This window comes from Pseudophryne corroboree, assembly GCF_028390025.1.
Source record: "Pseudophryne corroboree isolate aPseCor3 chromosome 3 unlocalized genomic scaffold, aPseCor3.hap2 SUPER_3_unloc_54, whole genome shotgun sequence".
In the NCBI taxonomy this organism is placed as follows: domain Eukaryota; kingdom Metazoa; phylum Chordata; class Amphibia; order Anura; family Myobatrachidae; genus Pseudophryne; species Pseudophryne corroboree.
This window is the reverse complement of record NW_026967546.1, coordinates 645,310-659,241: the sequence shown is the minus strand read 5'-3', so window position 1 is coordinate 659,241 and position 13,932 is coordinate 645,310.

The window sequence follows — 13,932 nt, the reverse complement described above, 5'->3', positions numbered from 1 at the left end:
TCTTGTAGTGACCTTACTAGGAGCCAAAACCTCCATAAAATTCTGAGCCCTTCTGAAGACCACCTGAGGTTCATGTGGTAATACACCTCCAAGTCCGGGGTCTAGGAGTAAATTATTCCAATGCTTATTCAGGACCTCTTTGATGAGCTTTTCATAAGTGTTATACCTCATAATGAATAATAAAGTGTCTTTCCCTTCTGGTCTATTATCAGGTTTACTTTTATATTCTAATAATTCCTCCCTGGTCAGACTTAGGGCCTCTTTTGATGCTTGTTCAACTACTGTTTTTGGATAACAATTTTCTAAAAAGCATTTGCCATAAAATTCTATTTGTTTCTGACTTTTGGTTATCTAACTACAATTTCTATGAATCCTACGATTCCCACATGCATAAGTTCAGTTGATTGGCAATGCTGTAGCCCTGCCCTTTTTTGGTGAGCTTCTACCATAATGACCTCTGTTTCACCAGGACTGAGTCACAGACAACTGGTATCACCCACACCTGGAGCTCAGCTAGACAGCCATTTAAGATTGGTATTTGGTTCTCAATACCCGGAGTAACAGACAGATCATCTACACAGCAGTGGTAGACAAGGGCATGACGTCTGATTGTTTCACCTAGTGGCAGCAGGTATATTGCAAAAAGCATAGGAGATAGGACAGGACTTTTAGGAACATTGCATGGCAATGGTGATGAGATTAAAAAGGTTCCTCACCTGTGTGATATCTATTGTGTGCAACAGAGCTGATTTTTTTTCTCATACTTTCGAGAATGGAAATGGATTCTCGCCCGTGTGACTTCTCTCATGTTTAATAAGATCTGATTTGAGTGCAAAACATTTCCCACACTCAGAACATGGGAATGGCTTCTCACCCGTGTGACTTCGCTGATGTGTAATAAGATCTGATTTCCATGCAAAATATTTCCCACACTCAGAACATGGAAATTGAGATGTACCTATGTGATTTCTTTTGTGTTCATCAACAGTTGTTTTGTATGTAAAACATTTCCCACACTCAGAACAGGAATATGGTTTCTCACCTGTATGTATTCTCTTATGTATTACAAAAAGTGATTTGTATGTAAAACATTTCCCACACTCAGAACATGGAAATGCCTTCTCACCTGTGTCATTTCTCTGATGTGTAAATTGATCTGATTTCCGTATAAAACATTTCCCACACTCAGAACATGGAAATGGCCTCTCACATGCCTTACCTCTCTGATGGGTAATAAGCTTTGTGTACTGTGTAAAACATTTGGCATCTATAGAACAGGGAAACACTGTATCTACTCTCAGAGCTGTAACAGATGCACCAATATCAGAATGATCCAGAAAACATTTCCCAGGATCAGAGGTATCAACTGGTAAAGCTGGATGTATAATTGGGGTAATGGGGTTATCTCCTGGAGAATCCTGTCTACTGTCATCTTTTATTTCACAATCCGGGGGTTACCATTAGATGTCTTTCTGAAATATTCCTGCTTGTGTGTCCATCTGCTGGAAATAAAATACATTATGCAAATATGAATTTTCATGAAACAAATTAAATATTGTATAGGTTATGTTCAAAAATGGAAAATTACTATAAATGAGTAGAGAAGACCCAGGATGTTACATGGTACATTGTATAATTCTGTAACTGACATTAACCAGTACTATAGTTCTGGCATTGCTTTTATGTTTAATGAAAAATACTATGAAGGTTGGAATGGAGTATAATAAACACTGAAAGAATGTGGGGAGGAAGCTGGCCAGATCTCTGGGCTGGTGGCACACAGTGACATGATGTGAGGGAGAGATCAGGAGTATAATAGGGGCTGATGGCTCCTGATGTATGAGATACACCAGAGAGTGTGAGGAGGAGACTGGTCAGATATCTGGGCTGGTAACACACAGTGACATGATGTGAGGGAGAGAGCAGGAGTATAATAGGGGCTGATGGCTCCTGATGTATGAGATACACCAGAGAGTGTGGGGAGGAGACTGGTCAGATCTCTAGGCTGGTAACTGTCATGACTGAGGTTTTGTGAACCCGGTGTAGTGAAATCTGTGCGGGCGACTGGAGGATTAAGTGAATACTACCACTGACCTGGTTTGGAAATGTTGTGGACTCGAGGATTCCTCCGATGACTGGGAAGAGGAACCGTGGCAGAGATGGCCGAATCTAGGCTCTCCTCATACAGGATTAGTTCGGCAGACAGGAAGCACGTGGGGGCGCTGAAGGTCTCCGGAAAGACAGAACTGGAAAGGCGCTGATGAATCAGTGAAGAATACCAGGTTCAACTGTGCTAAAGGGCACGGGGTGCTTGGAGACACTGAGGTGCTTGGGGACACTGAGGTGCTTGGAGACACTGAGGTGCTTGGAGACACTGAGGTGCTTGGAGACACTGAGGTACTTGGAGACACTGAGGTGCGTAGAGGCACTGGGGTGCGTAGAGGCACTGGGGTGCTGAGGCACGGAGGTGCTGGAAGCACGGAGATGCTGAGGCACGGAGGTACTGAGGCATGGAGGTACTGAGGCACGAAGGTGCTGTGGCACGGAGGTACTGAGGCACGGAGGTGCTGGAAGTACGGAGGTACTGAGGCACGGAGGTACTGAGGCACGGAGGTGCTGGAAGCACGGAGATGCTGGAAGCACAGAGGTGCTGAGGCACGGAGGCATGGAGGTACTGAGGCACGGAGGTGCTGGAAGCACGGAGGTACTGAGGCACGGAGGTGCTGGAAGCACGGAGGTACTGAGGCACGGAGGTACTGAGGCACGGAGGTGCTGGAAGCACGGAGATGATGGAAGCATGAAGGTACTGAGCTCTGGAGATCCCAACTACAACAGTAGTAAAACTGAAACACGACAGCTGTGGTTTTCAGTGGAGAACACGGAATTCAGTACTGTGCCTTTAAGACGAAACATTGCAGCTGTGCCTTTACATTGAGACTCAGGGAAATGGTGAAATCAAATGGCAACACACAAGTAAACCAAACGGTAACAAGGGAACAGAGTTTCCACAGGAACTTAGGTACAAAGGTTACCTTAAGGGAGCTCAGCATAAAGACTCACACAAGGCTGTATGTGACACGAGGAACTGGCCCAGATTCTAACTCAGACTCCTGATTTATACTTCCTGGTCCTTGGTGATTGGTGAGCAGGATTAGGTGATGCAAAGAGTCTCAGGCTGGCAGAGGATTGAACAACTCTGGGTCAGGTGAACAGTCACTGTCATGTGACTACTCTAGCCAAGGCTGTGATGTAGAATGAGGCCTAGAAGGCCGAGAGAACACTGAAGCCTGGACTTCTGCAAAACACAGGATGCTGGCTTTTAGACCTAAAGTTTAGATTACTGAATTCAGCCTCACACAGGAGATCACCACAGGTGGAGCTAATTAACTATTACCTCTCAGGCAGAGAACTCAGGAAAACTCAGTGCTGACAAGCTGTTTAACTCCGTGAGTGAAAAGACACAGGATCCAGGACAGATGGCAGGGGTAAGTCACCAAATATAAAACCTACAGTCAGGATTGTGACAGTATCCCCCTCTTCAAGGGTGGACTCCGGACACCCATCTTGAATCTTAGAGGAACTTGAGAAATTCATACAGAAGAATTTAGGACCTTCGTTGATGCAGAATCCAAAGGTTTAGGACTAAATTCTTTAACTACAGCGTTACTAAAAGTCTGTAAGTCATGGAACACAGGATCATTACTCTCAAAAAGCATGTTGGCCCACTCCAAAGCTCTTCCTCTGAATGCCAGGAACAAATATCGAGTAACGTTGGAAGGAGTTAATGCACCTGAAGGATCAGACTCCATCCGAGAGAGAAATTGTTCAACCAGAGCGACATATTGCAATAAATCTCCATCAAAGTAAATAGGTGGAAAACCATCAGACGAAAGCTTAGAGGCTGAAACTGAAGAAAGCTTTGGCTGGACGAGTAGGACTGGATTGGATCCGAGGATACTTGAATTGGCTGGAGCCAAAGGAGACTGACCAGGCTGGTCCTGGAGTATTGCTGGACCGGCTGAAACCGGGACGGACTGACCAGGCGGAGCCTGGAGTATTGTTGGACCGGCTGGAACCGGGACGGACTGACCAGGCAGGACCTGTAGTATTGCTGGACCGGCTGGAACCGACACGGACTGACCAGGCTGGGCCTGGAGTATTGCTGGACCGGCTGGAACCGGGACGGACTGACCAGGCTGGGCCTGGAGTATTGCTGGACCGGCTGGAACCGGGATGGACTGAGCCCTTTCTTCACGGGGCTGAACTAAGGCAGGAGCCCCCTCTTCATGGGGATGGGCTGAGGCAAGAGCCCCCTCTTCACGGGGCTGGGCTGAGGCAAGGATACTGGCTTTTAGACCTAAAGTTTAGATTACTGAATTCAGCCTCACACAGGAGATCACCACAGGTGGAGCTAATTAACTATTACCTCTCAGGCAGAGAACTCAGGAAAACTCAGTGCTGACAAGCTGTTTAACTCTGTGAGTGAAAAGACACAGGATCCAGGACAGATGGCAGGGGTAAGTCACCAAATATAAAACCTACAGTCAGGATTGTGACAGTAACACACAGTGACATGATGTGAGGGGGAGAGCAGGAGTATAATAGGGGCTGATGGCTCCTGATGTATGAGATACACCAGAGAGTGTGGGGAGGAGACTGGTCAGATCTCTGGGCTGGTAACGCACAGTGACATGATGTGAGTAGGAGAGCAGGAGTATAATAGGGGCTGATGGCTCCTGATGTATGAGATACACCAGAGAGTGTGGGGAGGAGACTGGTCAGATCTTTGGGCTGGTAACACACAGTGACATGATGTGAGGGGGAGAGCAGAAGTATAATAGGGGCTGATGGCTCCTGATGTATGAGATACACCAGAGAGTGTGGGGAGGAGACTGGTCAGATCTATGGGCTGGTAACACACAGTGACATGATGTGAGGGGGGGAGCAGGAGTATAATAGGGGCTGATGGCTCCTGATGTATGAGATACACCAGAGAGTGTGGGGAGGAGACTTTTCAGATCTCTGGGCAGGTAACACACAGTGACATGATGTGAGGGGGTAAGCAGGAGTATAATAGGGGCTGATGGCTCCTGAAGTATGAGATACACCAAGGATTGTGGGTAGGAGACTGGTCAGATCTCTGGGCTGATAACACACAGTGACATGATGTGAGGGGGAGAGCAGAAGTATAATAGGGGCTGATGGCTCCTGATGTATGAGATACACCAGAGAGTGTGGGGAGGAGACTTTTCAGATCTCTGGGCTGGTAACACACAGTGACATGATGTGAGGGGGAGAGCAGGAGTATAATAGGGGCTGATGGCTGCTGATGTATGAGATACACCAGAGAGTGTGGGGAGGAGACTGGTCAGATCTCTGGGCTGGTAACACACAGTGACATGATGTGAGGGAGAGAGCAGGAGTATAATAGGGGCTGATGTCTCCTGACTCCTCCACTGGGCAGATACATTTCTGTAAATGCCGATTTACATACAGGACTAAAAGCAACACTTTAAAAAGACATTCAATACACTTTAAATGGAGCTGCTGCGGCCACTGTAATTAATCCTTAGCCTACGTACTTTTTACACTAATTGCGTACAAGGCCCCGTACTAACGCTGCGCTGGCTGTACAAAGTACACGCAGCGCGTACACACCCAAAGACACGCCGTGAGCACTTAGCAGCTACACGTGTGATTGAAATACACATTATAACCTTAGCAGGGAAAGGAGACACGACACCAGATTGTATTTAAAATGCCTGGTTCCAACACACCAACTTATAATTACTGAAAGGGGGGGTTACAAAAACAACTGTCAGAGAAATTTGGACCCCTTATACTGGGACTGAATGCTTATAGTGTTAAAAGCTTGATGTATCAATATATTCCTAGGTGCAGAAAACATATATTCTGAACCATGTATAAAAAAGTGTTCTTTTGTCTGCACCTGCTTTTTGCTAATTGTGCTTTATATGTGTGACCTATTGATAAGGGCCACTTTCCGTCATTAGGGGGCTGAGAGTGGTGTATAGTGCTTTATTACTAACTCGAGGCCCCTAAGTGACTGCCTGGGGCATTTCCTGGCTCATAATTAGGAATAAGTATTGTATTCGGATGACAGTAATATAGACGAACTATGTCCCCTGTCACGTAAGCCATTTCTGATGTAATGTGTATTCTATGCTATATAAACTGTGATCGCTGTAACCCAAATTGTCTCTCTGAGCCTGCGTGCTCTGCTGACACCCATCTGGGCCTAGATGCAAAATAAACCATATATGCTTTTTCATCTGATCCTGGCGTATCTCCTCGATTGATTGCTATCACAATTTGGTGTTACTTTTGGCTGGTTGGACGATTAGCTTCGCATACGGGACGACACGACTGCTGGGTCTTCTGCCGCAGAAACTAAACAGCGGTGTAAGGTGAGAAATTTTCATCACACCTTCCCTTTTTCTGCGGCATAGTGATACAGCAAGTCTGTCCCGTGTGTGCAGTGCTCGCTCCAAAAAGAACCTCGTTCCTGAAGTAAGGAATAGACGAAAAAGCATATTTTTCTGTGTCTATAGATATGTATGAAATGTATGAATAATACTTCTTTTTCTAGGACTAACATCTATCTAACACCATTCTTTCCAGAAAGCATTACTATTTCTATTTACTGCAATACTAAAACTTGTGCATATATTGCTTTATATATTGCTTTTACCTTATTTTCAGGTTCTAACCTTATTTTTTCCATCAATAATATAAAAGGTATACATTGTATAACTTACAGTTGTGTTAATAAGCATTGAAGGTTGGAAATGTATAGGGTTAAACCGATGCAATAGCTGCTACAAGTATTTTGTGTTGCGATGTGTGTATGTAAGAGATGAATGACGCTGAGTACATGTGTGTAAACTGAACTCTGTACCCGTGCCAGGGACGGAGAAAGGTAAAGCTTCTCATATCTGCCTTTATAACGCAGGGGGAAAAGAGATATATTTGTGTGACTTTTTCTTGCCCAAGGTATGATGAAGGTATAAGGAAAATTGTGGGACCCTCTCTCATAGCAGGCATTGTGAGTACTTGGTAGGAAATAGAGCTGTGTGATCATTTTTGTTGAGAAACTTATAACAGCCTGAGGAGAGAGAGGTTTAGCATTCTCGTCAGACGTGACACTTGTGGGTATACTTTACTGTATTGAAAATAATTGATTCATCTCCCTGCTGTGGCAGGAGACTCTATTTGCTTGTGAGAGCCGGTTTTTGAGATAAAATTGTGTACACTAGTGGTAAGGCAAACAGAGCAAAATCAGTCCACAAAGAGTGATTCCCTCTGAGTGCACCGGCTAGTGTTAGGAGTTGCGAGTATGGTGATATTGCGGTGAAATCTTTGAAAGAATGGAATAAGAGAAAACAGAATTATCTAACCTTTCCTTTTACAGGTACCTTTGATGCAAATGTTTTGAATACTTTAGGAAATAAGTTGATAAGTTGCAATGAATGTAAATCTTATTGTTTGTGGGTAGCTGATGCACTTTTATTGTCACCTCCAATACAAAACCCTCCGCCTTATGCGGCAAAAATACGGTCTTAATAACACACAGTTAAGGAAATTAGAGAAAGGGAGGAGGCATTATACCCCCATTTGCATCAGATTATCCAGAACCCACAGAGTTAAGGGACACTGGCAATAGACACTTCCCTGATCATTGCCTCTGCTCCTTCCTCTATAAGGTCCATAGAAACCCCTTAAGTTGCTGCTGCCATTTCTTCCCTCTATGATAACGGGTGTAGTAGTGTATGGGGCGTCCGGGCTCCCGGCGACCAGCATAGCGGCACCGGAATCCCGACCGCTGGCATACCGACAGCTGGGCGAGCGCAAATGAGCCCCTTGCAGGCGCGCTGCGCTCACCACGCTGCGCCATGCTATTTATTCTCCCTCCAGGAGGGTCGTGGACCCCCACAAGGGAGAATAAATGTCGGTATGCCGGCGGTCGGGATTCCGGCGCCAGGATGCTGGACGTCAGGAGCCTGGCCGCCGGCATACAGAAGACCACCCCTGATAACACTACACTACAGGAAACTTCAGTTCATGTTCAAGGACACTGGACTACGTTGTAATACTTTTAGGCACAGGTAGAGGTCAACGCATTATACCACAGACCTTAACCCCTGCAGATCCTGGTGCATTGCATCCGACCTTATACCCGGTTAGGCTTATCACAGCCCCTCCAGCTGGGGGTGTGGGGCCGGCTGTTACATACTCCATGCATGTTCCCTGGGCAGCATCAGACCTTAGAGCCCTAGCAGAAAAGATGCCCGACCCTAGAAAAGATCCCAGGACAGGGTAGGATCATTTATTTCTAACTAAAAATATTCACCAGCCCACATATAGAGATGTTTTGCAATTACTACTTGCTGTATTTAAACCCAATGATTATACGTCCCTGATGCAGCAATTTAAAATAGGATTCTACTGCTGATAAGCTTAATAGTGATCAGCTAGTTGCCAAATGGTTAGAACTAGAAACAGCATTTAACAAAACATTCCCTGCCATAATTGATTTCGAAAATAGTTTAGTGAAAAAGGATAAACAGACAACAGAAATTAATGAATATGCAGATTAAAGCAGCTGAGCAAAGTGCTCAGCCAGTACACAAGGCACTGTCCAGTGGGAGGGGGCCAGCTCCCCGGAGATATATTGTGCTACAACTGCCGGGAAAAGGGACACTTGTCATATGATTGTAACAAACCCTCCGTGCAGGGGAGACTTAAATCATCTGACAACTACAATCATAGGGACTTTAGACACCGTCCCGGGAATAGAGATTGACAGAAAGTCAAGGCTCCGGTGTATCCTGTATTGGCTACAGATAATCATCCCATGGTAAATGTATTGTTAAACATCAGAGAAGTCACACAGGTGAGAAGCCATTTCCATGTTCTGAGTGTGGGAAATGTTTTGCAAACAAATCAGATCTTGTTAAGCATCAGAGAAGTCACACAGGTGTGAAGCCATTTTCATGTTCTGAGTGTGGGAAATGTTTTGCACACAAATCACATCTTGTTATACATAACAGAAGTCACACAGGTGAGAAGCCATTTCCATGTTCTGAGTGTGGAAAATGTTTATACATAAATCACAACTTGTTATACATCAGAGAATTCACACAGGTGAGAAGCCTTTTCCATGTTCTGAGTGTGGGAAATGTTTTGCAAACAAATCAGATCTTGTTAAGCATCAGAGAAGTCACACAGGTGAGAAGCCATTTCCATGTTCTGAGTGTGGAAAATGTTTTACACAGAAATCACAACTTGTTATACATCAGAGAATTCACACAGGTGAGAAGCCTTTTCCATGTTCTGAGTGTGGGAAATGTTTTGCACGAAAATCAGTTTGTGTTATACATCAGAGAAGTCACACAGGTGAGAAGCCATTTCATGTTCTGAGTGTGGAAAATGTTTTGCACGAAAATCAGTTTGTGTTATACATCAGAGAAGTCACACAGGTGAGAGGCCATTTCTATACTCTGAGAAATAAATCAGCTCTTGTTGCACACAATAGACATCACTCAGTTGAGGAACCATTTTAATCTTCTGGAGTATACTCATCATTGCCATGCGTTGTTTTTCAAGGTTCTTATCCTATCTCCTATGCTTTTTGCAATATACATGTTACCACTGAGTGAAATAATCAGATGTCATGTCCTCATCTACCACTGCTATGCAGATGACCTGTCTTTTGCTCCAGGGACTGAGAAACCAGTACCAATCCTAAATGGTTGTCTAGCTGAGCTCCAGGTGTGGGTGATGCCAGTTGGCTGTGACTCAGTCCTGGTGAAACAGGTCCTTATGATAGAAGCTCACCAACAAAGGGCAGAGCTACAGCTCAGCTTTGCCTACCAAGCAGAATTACGCTTGGGGGTTCAGAATTACAAAATGCTGATCATGGGGGTGATTCCGAGTTGTTTGCTCGCTAGCTGATTGTAGCAGCATTGCACACGCTAGGCCGCCGCCCTCTGGGAGTGTATCTTCGCTTAGCAGAATTGTGAACGAAAGATTAGCAGAATAACGAATAAAAAATTCTTAGCAGTTTCTGAGTAGCTCCAGACCTACTCCAACACTAAGATCAGCTCAGGCCGTTTAGTTCCTGGTTTGACGTCACAAACATGCCCTGCGTTCAGCCAGGCACTCCCCCGTTCTCCTGACACTCCTGCGTTTTATCCTGGCATGCCTGCGTTTTTCTGCATACTTCGAGTTTTCGGCCAAAAACACCCACTTCCTGTCAATCACACTCCGATCACTTCAACAATGAAAATTCTTTGTTCTGCCGTGAGTAAATCTACAAAGTTTGAGCTAAAATACTTAGCGCTCTGCATACCATGCGCATTTTCACATTAATCGCTCCGTTGCCAAAATCGGCAACGAGCGAACAACTCGGAATGACCCCCCATATGCGGAATCTTGGTGTCCTGGATGGTGGAGTGACACTTAGACATCAGGTATCAGCCACAATCAGATCCTCATCTGAGGAACAGAGCCAGAATCCAGCACTTATTTCCCTCAGAAGTTCTACCTACAGTCATACATACACTTGTATCATCACACATAGACTACTGCAATGGCCTCTACCTGGGTCTCCCATCAAAAGAATTGCACCGCTTGTAGCTTGTACAGGATGCAGCAGCCAGGCTGTTACCTAACCAGCCCGTTCCTGCCACATAACACCTATTCTCTGCTCCCTTCATCGGCTGCCTGTCAGATGGGGACTATTACATAATCTTACTGACTCTCCCAGCCCTACATGACCAGGGTTCATGGTACCAGAAGCAGCTTCTGCCTCATTACTGCCCTGCTTTCTTACTTCCACCTGCAGATAAAGGACTGTTACCAGCAGTACCAAGAATACCCAAGCAGTGCTGAGATGTCAGAGGTGGAGACAGGGTGGGTGGCACTAGTGCTGTAGCGGGTGCTGCCAGAGGCACGGTCTGTGGGTAATATTGTCCCCAAGCAGTGCTAAGGTGTCAGAAGGGGAGACAGGGCAGTGGCAGTAGTGGGAGAGGCAGGGCGGGTGGCAGTAGTGGGAGGAGACAGGGTGGGTGGCAATAGTGGGGGAAGACAGGGTGGATGGTCACAGTGCAGTACCAGGGCCTGCTGGAGGTAGTAACGAGGTGTATGGGTCCTGCACAGAACCAGTTGACAATTAGACTTAATGATGATTATGCTTCCTTATTTCTAATTAATCCCTTGTATGTGTTACTGTTATTTGCTGTGTCAGCCTTTATGTGTGTTCTGTGTAATAATCCTGAAAGTAGTGCTGCTACCGATCTCATATTATTTGTAGTAACTTGGAAAAGATGAGATATGAGGTGCACTCTGGAAGCTTATAGGGGGTTAATCAGAGATGAATGCAGATGTGACATCACGCAGCCCCTGGAAAATGGTCCTGTCCCGCCCGCGTTCACCCCTCAGGGATGCGGCCACAATGTGTGTGTCTGCAGCCTCTGCACGTGCATTTTGTCACCACCAGTAAACTGCTGCGGGCCACTATTGCGGCTGGGTCTGAATGACCCCCATAGGGTTTTGGCTCTCCTGATATGTATCTGTTTTACTTACGTGCAACACTATAATGTAACTTGAATTGTTTCTGTGCTTTAAAGGATATTTTATCCATGTTGTGCAGAGTAAAGTATTTTTTAAGTTTAAAATATAGAGAAAAATCTGTGTATTAAAGATATTAAATAAAGTTGTTTAAAAACAAAAGATTTCGGTTGAGTCATTTTATGTGTCTGTGTATTATCTTATTTCCAGATAATCGTCACTATGGTGACAGAAACAATTTCCTGTTAATGTGTCACTTGTATTTTACGTTTGTGTCCAACGGGTGGGCTCGGAAATGTTATCCTTTTCCTTGCAGCCCCAGTTGCTGGAGAAAATAAAGGAGGAGCTGTTGACGGATCACGTTCCGCTTGAGTTGACAATTTTCTCACCAGCAGGTCTTTCCACCTCTGCAGACTTGTGTCCGGAAAGAGAGATACAACGTAGGCTTTACACCTAGGATCGAGCACGGTGGCCAAAATGTAGTGCTCTGATTTCAACAGATTGACCACCCTTGAATCCTGGCAAAGCGAATGAAGGGCTCCATCCACAAGTATTTCCAGGGAAGACGATAAGTCTGAGGGACTATGCACAGGCCCAAATTATAATTGTTTTATGATCCTTCTATGTATGAACCAACCGATAGAGGGAATAATCCAAAAGTGTTAATACCAAAGATTAGCTAATCTGGTTGGAGGTGCGCCATTAAGCAAATTGCAATGACTGGTTAGGGGGTTTAGGAAAAAACGCTAGTGGCCTTATATCTAAAGAAGCCTTAATGTGTGGCGCACTCTTTTTTTCTTTATGTTTCATGAATAAATTAAAACATAACTTTTATTATTTTTATTTAAGATAGATTTTTCAATAGGCTTGACATAAGGCAATTGATTGTCAGCCTGGAAAGACAAGAAATAAATGAAAAATATAAAATAATTATATACCAGCACTACCTATGTATGGGTATATGGGTAGAGCAATAACTGATATAAGCAAGTGAAATATAAAAGGAATTTAAACACAGGTTTTATTTATCAAATTTATGAGTTCCTTTCACAACGGGATTGTGATCTAAAAAAAAAAACAGTTTTACAGCTGCGTCCTGCAGAGCGTTACTACTGCATACAACATTAGTGCTCCCTGCAGAGCGTTACTACTGCATACAATCTAAGTGCTCCCTGCAGAGCGTTACTACTGCATACAGCCTAAGTGCTCCCTGCAGAGCGTTACTACTGCATACAACCTAAGTTCTCCCTGCAGAGCATTATTACCGCATACAAGCTAAGTGCTCCCTGCAGAGCATTACTACTGCATACAACCTAAGTGCTCCCTGCAGAGCGTTACTACTGCATACAACCTAAGTCAGGCATTCCGAGCCGCGGTCCTCAAGGCACACCAACAGTGCAGGTTTTAGTGATATCCAGGCTTCAGCACAGATGGTTAAATCAAAATAACTGAGCTACTAATTAAGTCACCTGTGTCCAAGCCTGGATATCACTAAAACCAGGACTGTTGGTGTGCCTTGAGGACCGCGGTTGGGAAACACTGACCTAAGTGCTCCCTGCAGAGCATTACTACTGCATACAACCTAAGTGCTCCCTGCAGAGCATTACTACTGCATACAACTTAAGTGCTCCCTGCAGAGCATTACTACTACATACAACCTAAGTGCTCTCTGCAGAGCATTACTATTGCATACAACCTAAGTGCTCCCTGCAGAGCGTCACTACTGCATACAACCTAAGTGCTCCCTGCAGAGCATTACTACTGCATACAACTTAAGTGCTCCCTGCAGAGCATTACTACTGCTTACAATCTAAGTGCTCCCTGCAGAGCGTTACTGCTGCATACAACCTAAGTAGCCTTTTCTGGTAACCACTATGTCTTACAATGACCACTTTGTTACTACCCGTAGCATATCACACGATAAGACAGTGTTACTACCTATAATGTATAACAGTGGGATCGTTCTCACAGGCACAAAGAAACATATATGTACAATTCAGCACATATGTAATAATATTGGTATTGAGAGGAAATGTTTTCCTATAACAAGTATATCATTGTAAAACCCTGTACCAGAGCAGAATCCTCAATCACATGTGTTACCCATTCAGTACATATATAAATTGATAATTGACCACATCACAAAGATCTGCACATGGAATAAAACAATATTGTTGGTAATAAAAGGTGTTCTCCTGTGACTGAGCATATCATGTGTAACCATGTAACAGAGCACAGTTCTCTAAGGCATGCATATCCAATTCTACACATTTGTATCACTTCTGTGACAATATTGTTATTGAGAAGGGATATTCCCTGTAACAAGGTATACACTATGAA